Source organism: Brienomyrus brachyistius, unplaced genomic scaffold (assembly GCF_023856365.1).
Source record: "Brienomyrus brachyistius isolate T26 unplaced genomic scaffold, BBRACH_0.4 scaffold76, whole genome shotgun sequence".
In the NCBI taxonomy this organism is placed as follows: Eukaryota; Metazoa; Chordata; class Actinopteri; order Osteoglossiformes; family Mormyridae; genus Brienomyrus; species Brienomyrus brachyistius.
The window spans coordinates 442,281-454,713 of NW_026042351.1; positions in this window are offsets into that span (position 1 = coordinate 442,281).

The following is a 12,433-nucleotide window of genomic DNA, read 5'->3' on the forward strand; positions in this document are numbered from 1 at the left end:
ACATTTCCAGGTGCTGCCCGGGGGGGGGCACCATCTCAGCTGGAGTCCTGGTTCTGTCCCATGGAGGGGTGACACTGCGAATTGGACCTGCTAACTGTGTCATCCTGGGTGCAGCCTTGAGTGTCACCCTACACAGGCCAGCGTGGAGAACAGGCTTATTGACAGACTTTAATCACACCTCACACCTGGCCTTTAGCAAGCAGCTCCACTCTTTTCTGTTCTCAGTAATATTAGTCTGCCGGGGGGGTTGGGCAGCCAGTTGTCCATGGACCTCGAGAGGTCCTTTTTTCTCCTTACTTGGGGTTTTTTGGTTCCTCTCCTCCGTTGTCATCTGGCTTTCTTTATTTAATATCTTTCTTTCCTTTTTCCCGTTGTGTATTACTGTCTTTAATGATGTTGTAATGTATGACTACACATCTATGTAAAGTGCCTTGGGACGACTCTGTGAGGCACTATATAAAAATGAAATTAAATGTCCCGCCTCCTCCCTGACGTGGCTCTAACAGGCCATGTTTGCTGCTTGTTGGTCTCACGTCTCGTTCCAGCCCTCGTGTTAAACACTCCCAGCTGTCTCCAGTCTCTTCCATCATTAGTCCTCCATTTAAGTGCTTCCTGGTCCTGTGTTCCCCAGTTCGATCACTGATGTTGTGCCTTACGTGTTGCCGGTTCCATAGCCTCCCATCCTGATCCCAGTAAGTCCCTGTTTGTTGTCTGAGAAACACCTGCTGCACGAGTCTTTCATCCCGGTGACCACGACACCAACCACCAGTGATGTCTGTGGAGCCCAGAAATACCAGCCTAGCTGCACTAGTGCCCAGGCAGCACCTTGACAGCGGCATGTTTGCATTGTTACATTTGTTGCCTCACTTGTTCACCACTTTCAGCAACAGTATCTGCTATGTACTAGAACTGTAATCATATGTGAGTGAGTCTGTCTGCTTTGAAGGAGCAGAGATCCCAGCTCCTTATTGTAGGTACAGGGCACAGAAACGGGTAAATCCTGTAAGGTAACATTATTAAAGTCAGCATAGATTCCAACATGGATCCAGAGGATGTCCTGCTAGACTGCCCTGGGTCCTGCTACGTGGGTCCCTCCTTCATCCCAGACTCCGGTTACTCTGGTCCCAGTTTCTGGTCACCAGTATCAACAGGAGTCCAAGAAAGCGGCAGGCTTTCTGTTCTGGAATATGAAGTTCATAGTCATAGTCATAGTCAGTCATAATTTTGTTGAAGTTCATAGTCAGTCATAATTTTGTAGCATTAAAATGTAACTTTTAAACAAATCCTAACAGTATGTGTGATTGTGGGGGGGTGTGGGGTCTCGGGGTGTAACCTCTGTCTCTTGGCTTGTTTCCTGTCCCTCCTGCTGTATGTGTGAAGTCTGCATGTTCTTCCAATGTGGGCTTTCTCCTCCTACTTTGGAGAACATGAAACTGCGATCAGCCGATTGGAATCTCTAAGCTGCCCTTAGTGTGAGTCTGTATGTGTGAGTTTGTGCTCTGCTATAAACTAGTATCCTGTCCATTGTGTCCCCTGCCCTGTGCCGCCTGGGACAGGCTCCAGGCTCCCCACCCCCCTGTACAGGATAAGCAGTAATGCAGGACGGCTCCACACTGTTCCAAAGAAATGGCGCTCCAGCTCCCTTCAGGACTTCAGACCAGCTGCTCTCACTTCACACCTCCAGGCTTGTGGGTGTGGTTCCCACTCCTGGTTCTGCATGTACAGCTTGCATGTTCTCCCCGTGTTCCTGTGGGTTTCCTCAGGTTTCCTCATGCTGTCGAAGATCATGCAGTTTGGTGAATTAGTGTCTCTTGATTGTCCTCAGCATGTGAGTGAGTGTTTGCCCTGTGATGGACTGGCATCCCATCCAGGGTGTCTCTGCCTTGTGCCCTGTGCTTCCTGTGATGTGTGTGTCCCATAACCCTGTACTGTGGTTATTGGAATTTGTTGGATACTTTTTTGATATATGATCTTTCTGTTCCTGGGGATGGCTGAAGCTGGTCCATTAACTTTTGGCTTAAATATAAGAGTAGTGTTCAATGAATATCTAGAATAAATTTTCATTATTAGAGTATGGAATTATTTTGGATGATTAAAATGATCACTCTGAACTTGACTGTCCTTCCTAACATAAATACACTCCCTGCACAAACACACAGAAAGAAAAGGAAGAGATGACATATATTTTCTTGAATATTGTATATAGAATAATGTAAAAAAACAAATCTGTGCATTGACAGTACTTGTCAAAGCTTGTTCTGTCTAATCCTGACACAGTCTGTCTATAACTGCACATCCCTGCATGTTTCACCTGAAACCACATGATCCCAAACGTGATTCTAAACCGACACAGAAATTCATTCTCAGTAGATCTGCTCTCTTATACCTTTATACATAATTTCTATCTACTGTACAAAATCAAAGAGTAGGATTATAGTTTGTTTACAGAAAAACAATGTCAGTAACTGTTATTCTCATAAAAGATAAATAAATGTTCGCTTTGGGTACAGTTTGTATAATGTACTATTTTGTTCATAAACTGCAGCTCCACTGTTTGCCCAGTCTGCTCTTCTCAGTCTGGTCTCAGTCCAAAACCACACCTGCTGCAGTCTGAGAAGCAGGAAGTTCCTCCCACTGTCACACACAGACGACTGTGAGAGAAAATGAGACTGAATCCTATCAGTGTTCGTGGTAAAATGGCAGAAGCCAGAGTTGCAGTGGATGTGAACAAGTTCAGCTGTGCAATATGTCTGGATCTACTAAAGGATCCAGTGGCTATTCCCTGTGGACACAGTTACTGTATGAGCTGCATTAAGAGCTGCTGGGATCAGGAAGATTATGTTGGAGTTTACAGCTGCCCCCAGTGCAGACAGACCTTCATACCCAGACCTGTTCTGGGCAGAAACACCATGCTGGCTGAAGTGGTGGAGAAACTGAAGAAGACTGGACTACAAGCAGCTGCTCCTGCTGACCAGTATGCTGGACCTGGAGATGTGGAGTGTGACGTCTGTACTGGGAGAAAACACAAAGCTGTCAAGTCCTGCCTGGTGTGTCTGGCCTCCTACTGTGAAACTGACCTGCAGCTTCACAACAAACTCCACCATGCAAAACAGCACAAGCTCACTGCAGCCACCGGATAAAACTCACACTGTTCCATTGGGACTGGTGTGGTGCTGAGGTGTCACCCACTGTACGGCTGCACTCAGGTTCTCATCCCTGAGGTGGTTCGTCGTGTGGTGGGTGCAGTAAGGCACTGTACTCAATGTGTGCTCCTTACCTCCGTACCTTACCTTACCTTACCTTACCTACATCAACACAGTACAAATGTACATGTTATAAAAGGTCTTTCGGTACTAAGATGTACGTAGATTAATACTTTTCTATTCAAGGTTAAAGGGTTCAGCCTTTAAAGCATTGTGTTGGTTGCCATAGGATAATATTTTGGCTTTCAATGATAACCAGTGAAGCTCAAAATTTATGAAAATATTAACAAAGAGGTTCATTGTTTTGTCTGATATGCTGAATTATGTCTGACTTGGAACAAATGAAGTAAAAGTAGTCAGGGCTGGAGTGGGACTGAATATCTAACCAGGAATTCAAGCCCCCGGACAGCCCAATATAAAACTATATAAACAATTACACTGTTATTATATGTTTCTATTCACACATCCATTTTCTTGGCTCCTGAACACACATTCTTACCTACATGCTTTAATTTCACCTTCATGTCATTTTTACCGGCACATTTCACTAATATTAATAACGCGTGGAGCAGCTTTGACATAAATAATGAAGCTTCGTCTCAGTGCCTGTCCTTGTGTCTCTTCCCCGTGTGGCCAGCAGCCATCGCTGTCCATCCCCTTTGTCCTCTCATTGTCTTTGGCCCTAGTGTGTTCTTCCTTTTCCCCACATGGCTGCATTTGACTCAATGGGATGAGTGTGTGACACAGAGGCTGGGACCAGCTGGTTATGGGTTTGAGGCAGGTCAGGAACCAACCTCACCTCTTTCATTTAATTATTGCTTTTCTATTCTTCCCAGTGTTTGTTAGTTCTCTGTTCTGCTTGTGAAGCTTGTGCCTCGTTTTATTATGTTCCACATGTTTCTGTACTTTCTAAGTATTGAATTCCTTGTGTGTGTTTCTTACTTTCAGTGTTTGTGGGAGTTTTCCTAGTCTTGTGTTCATTAATATAAGTTACTGCACTTGTTGCCTGTTTTCCCTGCACTGTTGTTATTGGTTAATTGTCTCGCATCTGTCTTTGTTAGTTCGCTACAGCAGCTTGAGCATTAGATTGGCTACAGAAACCTGCAATGCAGGTTGTGTGTCTGACACAGACAATCACATTTTGTGCAGCGTCAGTGTGAGCCATCGGACTTTATTCTGTATTCCCCACTCCTCCATCAGGCTGCCTCGACTGCAGCCATGTTTTCTGCAGAATGAGACTCTGGGAATTTTCCTGCTCCCAATAATACGGTCGACAGCTCAGTCTTATCATTTATAAAATGGCATTTGACTGCTAAATAAGCTTCCATATGTATGAATGTCCACATGTCAGATGTTAGTCTTACTGCTTTGGCCTTTCTCACCTCTTCCTTTGCTTTCTCTTTTTCTATCTTAAATGTTTCTGTCACCAAACCCTTTCATGTTTGCCTGGATGGGAGAATGTAGGTTGGATCCAGGATCCCCACAACCTCCCTAAATCCTGCGTTATCCACTATGGTGAAGGGTTGTGCATATTGACCAAAGCTTCATCAATCATTTGTTTCTTGGTCTCTATACTGGGAAAATTATACAGATTATTGGGTAATACCCTGACCCAAATCTGATATTATGTATTCATACAATTATTATTATTATTCATACAATTATTATTATTAAATTAATTATTGAAAATGAATTATTATTAAATTATTATGATGATTAAAACTTACGCTGCAGTGTGTGTGTACGCCGAAATATGTGCTGTACAACAGGTTTGAAACCGGTAATGAGGATTGTGCCACATTTTCAGTTTCCAAAGCAGTCACATGGTTGAGTGTAGAATGAAGCTTCAGATAACCATGGTCACGTGTTCAGGGTGGAACGAAGGAAACTGAAGCTGTGCTTCAGAATGTAGTGAATCGCTTTTTTATTGTCAAGCTTAACATCACTAGCTGCCCCATTCCCTCTGTTAGTCTACGTGTCATTTTCTTAGCTACTTTTTCCCTGGTGAGTTTTGACCCCTTATTGTTCCTTTATTGTGTGTCTTTCCAGTTTGGTTCAGTCTCCTTACATCCCTTTGTCTTGGAGCTTTTAAGTGGATCCTCACCTTGTTTCCCTGCCTGCACCAGGCTGCGCCCCAACATGCACATTAAATATATGATATGTTCAAATTCTGAAACATCTTTAATAAATCCCATTTTACACATTTTCCTTTCTGAATTTGCGTGGAACATCAGTGATGCAGACTTTGTCACAGTTTCCATATGAATGGGTCAAACAGTCCAATATTAAACCAACTTCCCAGCGGATTCAGAGTTTTTAGGGTCGCAGGAGAAAAGATGCATTATTGTTGTTCACAGTGCAGTTTATACACAGTGGCCCATTATCAACACACATGCGATCTGACATCAATCTAATAGGACGTCAGTTGAGTAGCCGGTCCTGCAGTGCAGCCCAGGACACATTCGCCTTCACATTGCTATAAGAATGTGGCCATATGCAGCCCAGACCACCTCCCAATGTGGTTTGAGTGATCGGATCTCAATGCATCTTCAATGCGTCCTGGGTAATTAGCGCTGTCCACTTGTGATTGGATCACCCAGGACGCATGTTAATACCAGGTGGAAACAGGACCAAAGGGTCTATGTCCATTGAATCCTACCTACAGTCAATAAATCATTAATGAATATCCATCCATCCATCCATCCATCCATCTCCTATCCGGTAATCCAGGTCAGGGTCAGGGGGAGTGCCTGGAGCTTTTCCCAGGCAGCATAGGGCCCAAGGCTGGGGTCCACCCTGGACAGGATGATAAATGAATGTAATCTCAGCTAATGAAACAAACTTGTTTTGTCGTCTTGTTTCCTATCTGTAGAAACAAATGGGTGAAACACAGAGGGAATTTCAGCAGAGAATTCAGATGAGAGAGAAGGAGCTGCAGGAGCTGAGAGAGGCTGTGGCCTCATTCACAGTGAGTATGAACCTGAGGAGAAGATAACAGCTGGCTTGTGATCATAATGAATCTTCTTTCAGATTCAACAGATTGCAGATTTACAGACTTGTGCGGATTAATCAAATTAATGCTGCTGTGGGTTATTCTGGGTCAGTGGGATAAAGTTGCTGGATTACAGAGTTTAACCAAGTGTTGCAGCAGTAGTAGCTTATTTATTTAAAAAATACCATAAAAGGCCCATTTGAGAAAAATGCAACTTTTCACAACCCAGCGTATTGCAAATAAACACTAAAAAAGTCACCTATTAAACTGAGACCTAATGGTGACAACCAACCTGCCCCATACAGCCACCAGTCTCTGCCAAATCCCTGCAGCTGACAGTGTATGAGCTTAATGAGCGATCATTTCCAATCAGTGCTGGATGGGTTTCAGTACCTGAGGCGTCCAGCATGGTGTCGCTCCAAACCCCAGTCCTGTGCTGTTTTTATACCTCCTGTCGGCTCACATCTCTTTTGTACAATGAGGCTCTCTGGAGTCTCAAAAGGGGCCAATTGTAATTTACTGTCCTCTGCTCCCTGTGTCACCAACAGAGCTCAGCACAGTCAGCAGTGGAGGACAGCGAGAGGATCTTCACTGAGATGATCCGCTCCATTGAGAGAAGACGCTCTGAGGTGACAAAGCTGATCAGAGATCAGGAGAAGGCTGCAGTGAGTCAGGCTGAAGGAGACATGGACAGACTGAAGCAGGAGATCGATGAACTGAAGAGGAGACACTCTGAGCTGGAGCAGCTTTCACACACAGAAGATCACATCCATTTCCTCCAGGTAACAGAACAGCTACTTTGGCAATAAGAAAACCAGAGTATTCAAATGAATGCATATTGTCATTTGTATTTCAACTAGTCTGTCATTGGTCAGATGTTAAAGGTTCTGTTAATTAGATTGCAATACACATTTGTGTTGATGAAGCTGTTTAATCAGACTGTGTGTCTGTAGAGGCGCCAGGCTCTTCCTGTCACTCCTGAAGCTGGATTTGGACCCAGAATCTCTGTCAGTCCCAGATCTGATTTTGGGAATTTGAGGAAGGCAGTTTCTGAGCTGAAAGATCAACTGGAGAATGTTTGCAGAATGAAAATGGCAGAGATCCATCACCAGGTTAATACATTTTCTAGTCTGTTCATGTTAATATAGACCAGGGCTGGCCAATCTTACCCAGAAAGGGCTGCTTTTGCTGGATTACTAATTAGAGGACTGATTGGCTGAAGGGTCTCACACCTGGGGTTGAACAGCTGCAGAGAGAGTATGCAGTACAGTCAGCCTCACATTTGTGTGACCAAGTCAGTTTGTTTACAATAAGTTTAAATCTTTGTGATAACTGGTGAAAGAGCTTCACATTCTACTGGCTGCAAAACCCAGATCACATGAAACATGTTTCTTCTACATTACAGAAACCAAAAATCTGTATTATGTGTCACTTAGCATGATTTGCCGTTTGTTAAAATGCCTGTTATTGTCCCTCATAATGATAATACCCCACTGCTGTTATCTCCACAGTGAATGAAGTCCATCTCCCACAAGTAAATTCCTTTTACTCACATCCCTGTTTCTCTCTGTCTCCTTCTAGTTACCAAAGACACCGTCCTACTGGTATTAGTGCCCAGGACCAGAGCAGAATTCTTACACTGTGAGTCTGTTCACACACTCGCTTCTCTCTCCCTGTATGAGGTGGAGTGTGTTTTATTGTGTTTCATTTTCTACTGCTAGTGGAGCTTCTCTTTCTCTCTCCCGCTGCCTCCTGGTCTTTCACATTTACATGAGCTTTTTATTTCGGTGGACTTTGAATCCCATTGCTAAGTAAGGCAAGTTTATTCAGGGTGCTTTTCCACTGCACCAGGTTCGGTACTTTTGGTTCTTTCCCTTTTCCATTAACTTCCAGTCGAGTACCAGTACCAGAAGTTCCAGTACCAAAAAGCACCACTGCAACTGCGATACTTTTTCGGTACTTCAGAACTTTGGTGTGGGACTTACAAACACGTTCATTGTTGTCTTGCCCGGCTCGTCCACTTCTCGTGTGTGCCACGCCCCCTGATTACCCACTTGTGCTTCCCTGATCGTCTCCAGCTTTGTCCACTTACTTTGATTAGTCCCGTCCTATTTAAGTCCTGGTCTTACCTGTTTCCCTTGTCAGTCATAGATGTTAGTCGGCGTCAGATGTTTTCAGTCCTGAGTCTCCCCATTAAACCCCCGTATACCCTGAATCCTGCCTGCTTTCCGCTTGCTCGCCCACCTGTGCGATTACCCGCGTCCAGCGAGATCGTGACAATTGTCAATTTAAAAGACAATTTTAAAAAGTCTAAAAGCCCAAAAAACAAACAGTTAACTTAAAAGAAGTGACATTGTAGAGGCAGCGTATGACTCAACTCCTGCTGATTTAATTTATTGAGAACCTGCAGCAAACAGTAACGTTTTAAGCCCTGATTATAATGAGCCGACAGTGTTAGCAGACCTCAGGTCTTCAGGAAGCTTGTTCCAAAGACAGGGAGCATAGAGACTAAAAGCTGCTTCAGCCTGTTTGGTCTTCATTCTGGGACACTGAGTAAAGTTTCAGGGGTCTGGATGCTTCACAAGGTTCAAGGAAGTTAGTGCCATTTAGTGCCTTGTACACAAGTAATATTTAATTATTAATCTTATGATGCTCAGGAAGCCAGTGCAGTGATTAAGGAGCTGTGTGATATGCTCCACTTCCTTGGTGTTAGTGAGGACTCTGGTGGCAGCATCCTGGATGAGCTGCAGCTGTCTGACTGATTTATTACCAAGACCTGCAAAGACACCATTTCAATAGTCTAGCCTGCTGGAAATAAACACATGAACAAGCTTTTCCGTATCTGGTTTAGAGAGAAATCCTTCTCTCTCTCTTATTGTGCTAGTTTCAGCTTCTGTTGGGTGGATCTTAAGCAGACCTTGGGCTGGACCTGGGAACACTGTACTGATGCCTCATTTCCACCAACATGGAGCCGGTGCTGGGCTGGTTGTCACTTGATGCCTTTTCAGAACCTGCCTGCATTTCCACCAGTTTAAAAAATGAACATAGGTGACAGTGAGAGTAAAGGTTCATATGTATTCCGTTTTGTTGGATTTGTTCTTATCTGTTCCAGAGTAAGTTTTTATAAGCTGCCAACTGTCCTCTTACCAATCGCGCTATTAAAGATGCCAATAACTGAACTTTGCAATCTGCCTCATGATCTCTTCGCCACTCAAGTGCCACTATTTTATTTATTAGACCTGGTTTTCATTTATAATGCAAAGTTACTCCGATAATAAGCTGGCTACTTGTTTTACTGCTGGCACCGGAAATATTAGACAAAACTATATTGGTGATTGACTGAATTATCCAGGTATGCGGACGGTTTGGACACGATGGCCCCTCCCACTTGCACTGATGTTATGAGAACTTTTTTTTTTTTTTGTGGTGGCCTATAGCCTTCTACCTTTGACCGAATCACAGCCATGATATACCGGAGTATCTTCTTATATGTTATTGCTTAATTATACTGCACTCATAAAGCATTATAAACACAGTTATAAATATTTATAAAAAAGCATAACACATTATATCCATCATTATAACGCTTTATGAATGCTTTATGACACACTCAACTATAAGGCACTATAGATACCTTCATAATGCAATACAAAGCATCCTTAATGCTTATACCGATCATTATAATGCATTATGAAGGTATTTATAGGGCACTAAAGATGAAAGCTTCATACATCATTCATTATGCATAATAAGCATGCCTATAATGTGTTATGCCTTTTGATAAATATTTAAAGCCATGATTATAATGCATAAGAATGGATTATTATTTGTTGTGATTTTTTTTTAATTACTAACAACATGGCCTTAAGTGTTACAGAGATTTTATAGTGTTCCGTAATCTGAGCAAATGGAAGCATGTAGATGTTGAACAAAGAGGCTCAGTGAGGATTATAATTCTAATTGGTGATCAGTGTTGACACACCACAGCACACAGTGCACAACACCGAAATGTGTCCTCTGCTTTTAACCCATATGTGACATTGTGACATAGCAAGGGGCAGCTAATTCAGCGCCCTGAGAGCAGTGCTTTGCTTAGGGTCCCTCAGCGGTGCCTTGCTGGTCGGGGATTCAATCCAACAACCATTAAGCCACCACTGCCCACTGCCAATAACGGACCCTTGAGGAACTCCATATGTAATTTCTGTTCATTCAGATTCATAATTACCCTTCTGACAGAACGTAGTGCCTGACTTGTAAAAATAATTAAAACCCATTAAATAAGGCGGCGGCTCCACCTCCTTCCCTAAGTGCTCTAGTCTCACTGATAAAGGGCAAGTAGGAGTAGCTGGTTTGATCAGGGCTGCTGCATAGTTTTCATTTGACCCCATTTCAGTTTAACGCATAAAAATCAAGGTTTATCTTGATATTAAAATCAGTCATTAATAATGATTTTCCAGCCACAGACCTGATATTCAGTAAAGATCAGTTTAATGTATTAAACACATTGTCTGACCCAGTGTGTAGGTGACACACAACTGGAGTCAGATGAGAGAGAGAGTAGCTGTGGGCTTTGATGCACTTTGTCCCCCCTGAAGTCAGTCAGAGCAGGAATGGCTGACACTGGGGCTGCTCCTCACTGCCTAGTGTGGGCTGTAGCTACAGCAGGGGATCCAAACCAAGTCAGCGGCGGGCGGTGGGGTAAGGGCCCAGTCTGTCCTAGGTGTCATCATGCACTGTAATGCTGAAAGCTGGGAAACTGCCCTCGCTTTGTTTGGGTAGCAGGAACGTTTGGTATCACTCAGTAACAGCTCATCAAAACCTTTTATCTGCATCCTTATCTTGTGTGAGCTGTCTATGAGCAGTGAGGTTCGGGGGGGGGGGGGGGGGGGGCTTCCTTCCCTCACATTTGCCCTTTTTGTGCATTCGCTGACTGTACTTTTTTTCAGATTCATTAATATTGTCCTAAGACGGCACCTGCAGTCTTACCCAAACTGGCTGTGACACTGAACATCTCCTAAGTCTGTGCTTTAGGGCCATGACTTCACACGACACGACTACACTTGCGTGCGTAGTTTACATCTATCTGGAGGACTGAAGGTCATGTCCACCGGGGGGCAGTGCGAGAAAACCATCTTGGTCGGTTCCTTCGTTTCCAGTCTCACTTGTTAGTATGAGGTTGTGGCATTAAATGTTGTACAAGGACGAAGGAGTCAAGACGGCGCTCTGAAGAAAACACTTTGATTAGAGCTGCAAGCCGACTTGGTTTGTTTACCATGTACTGTGAACTATATGCAGTTTTACTACTGTCTGGATTTATTTAATCATCCAGTGACTGCAATAACTATACATAGTCATGATTAGCTTGATGATAGGCTTGCTGACTTTCTAGCCTAAAGAAATAGGCTGAGTTCTGCTCACCTTGTTCAAGCCATTTTTGCCACAATCTAACAAAGGCTCCTTCTGCCTTATGTTTATATATAATCATACAATTTATTCTGTAAGTCACCTCCTACAATATTTTCTGTATCAGTAAGACGAATGACTGGTTTGCAGGTTAAAGCAGTAAATCTCATTTATAATTTTCTTTTCTTCATCTCTTCCGATTCGAGCCAAGTCACTACTAAACCTTCTGACAAATTTTGCTACATGATGTTATTATTGCAATACTTTTTTCTGTATTGGGTCTGTTCCAGTGTAAGTCAGTTAATTATTCTATATTTAAAATAGCTACTTTATTTCTCAAGATTGATCTGTTTATTATCCAGTTTGAAGATATTTTATATCCAGTAGACGATGACAAAGATTGCATGTTCTCCCCATGTCGTCGTGGGGTTTCCTCCGGGTACTCCGGTTTCCCCCCACAGTCCAAAGACACGCTGAGGCTAGTTGGAGTTACTAAATTGCCCATAGGTGTGCATGTGTGAGTGACTGGTGTGTGAGTGTGCCCTGCGATGGGCTGGCCCCTCATCCTGGGTTGTTCCCTGCCTCGTGCCCATTGCTTCCGGGATAGGCTCCGGACCCCCCGCGACCCAGTAGGATAAGCGGTTTGGAAAATGGATGGATATATATATAATATATATAACCGCACACACACACACACACAAATAGATTATATGTTATATATTAGATAAGTGTCAGAAAAATCGATGGATGGATGGAACTGTATGAAAAATAATGCTGCTCATGAAAGTAGGCAAGTAAGAATTTCAGGTTAGAATTTCATTGTACCTTGTACGCA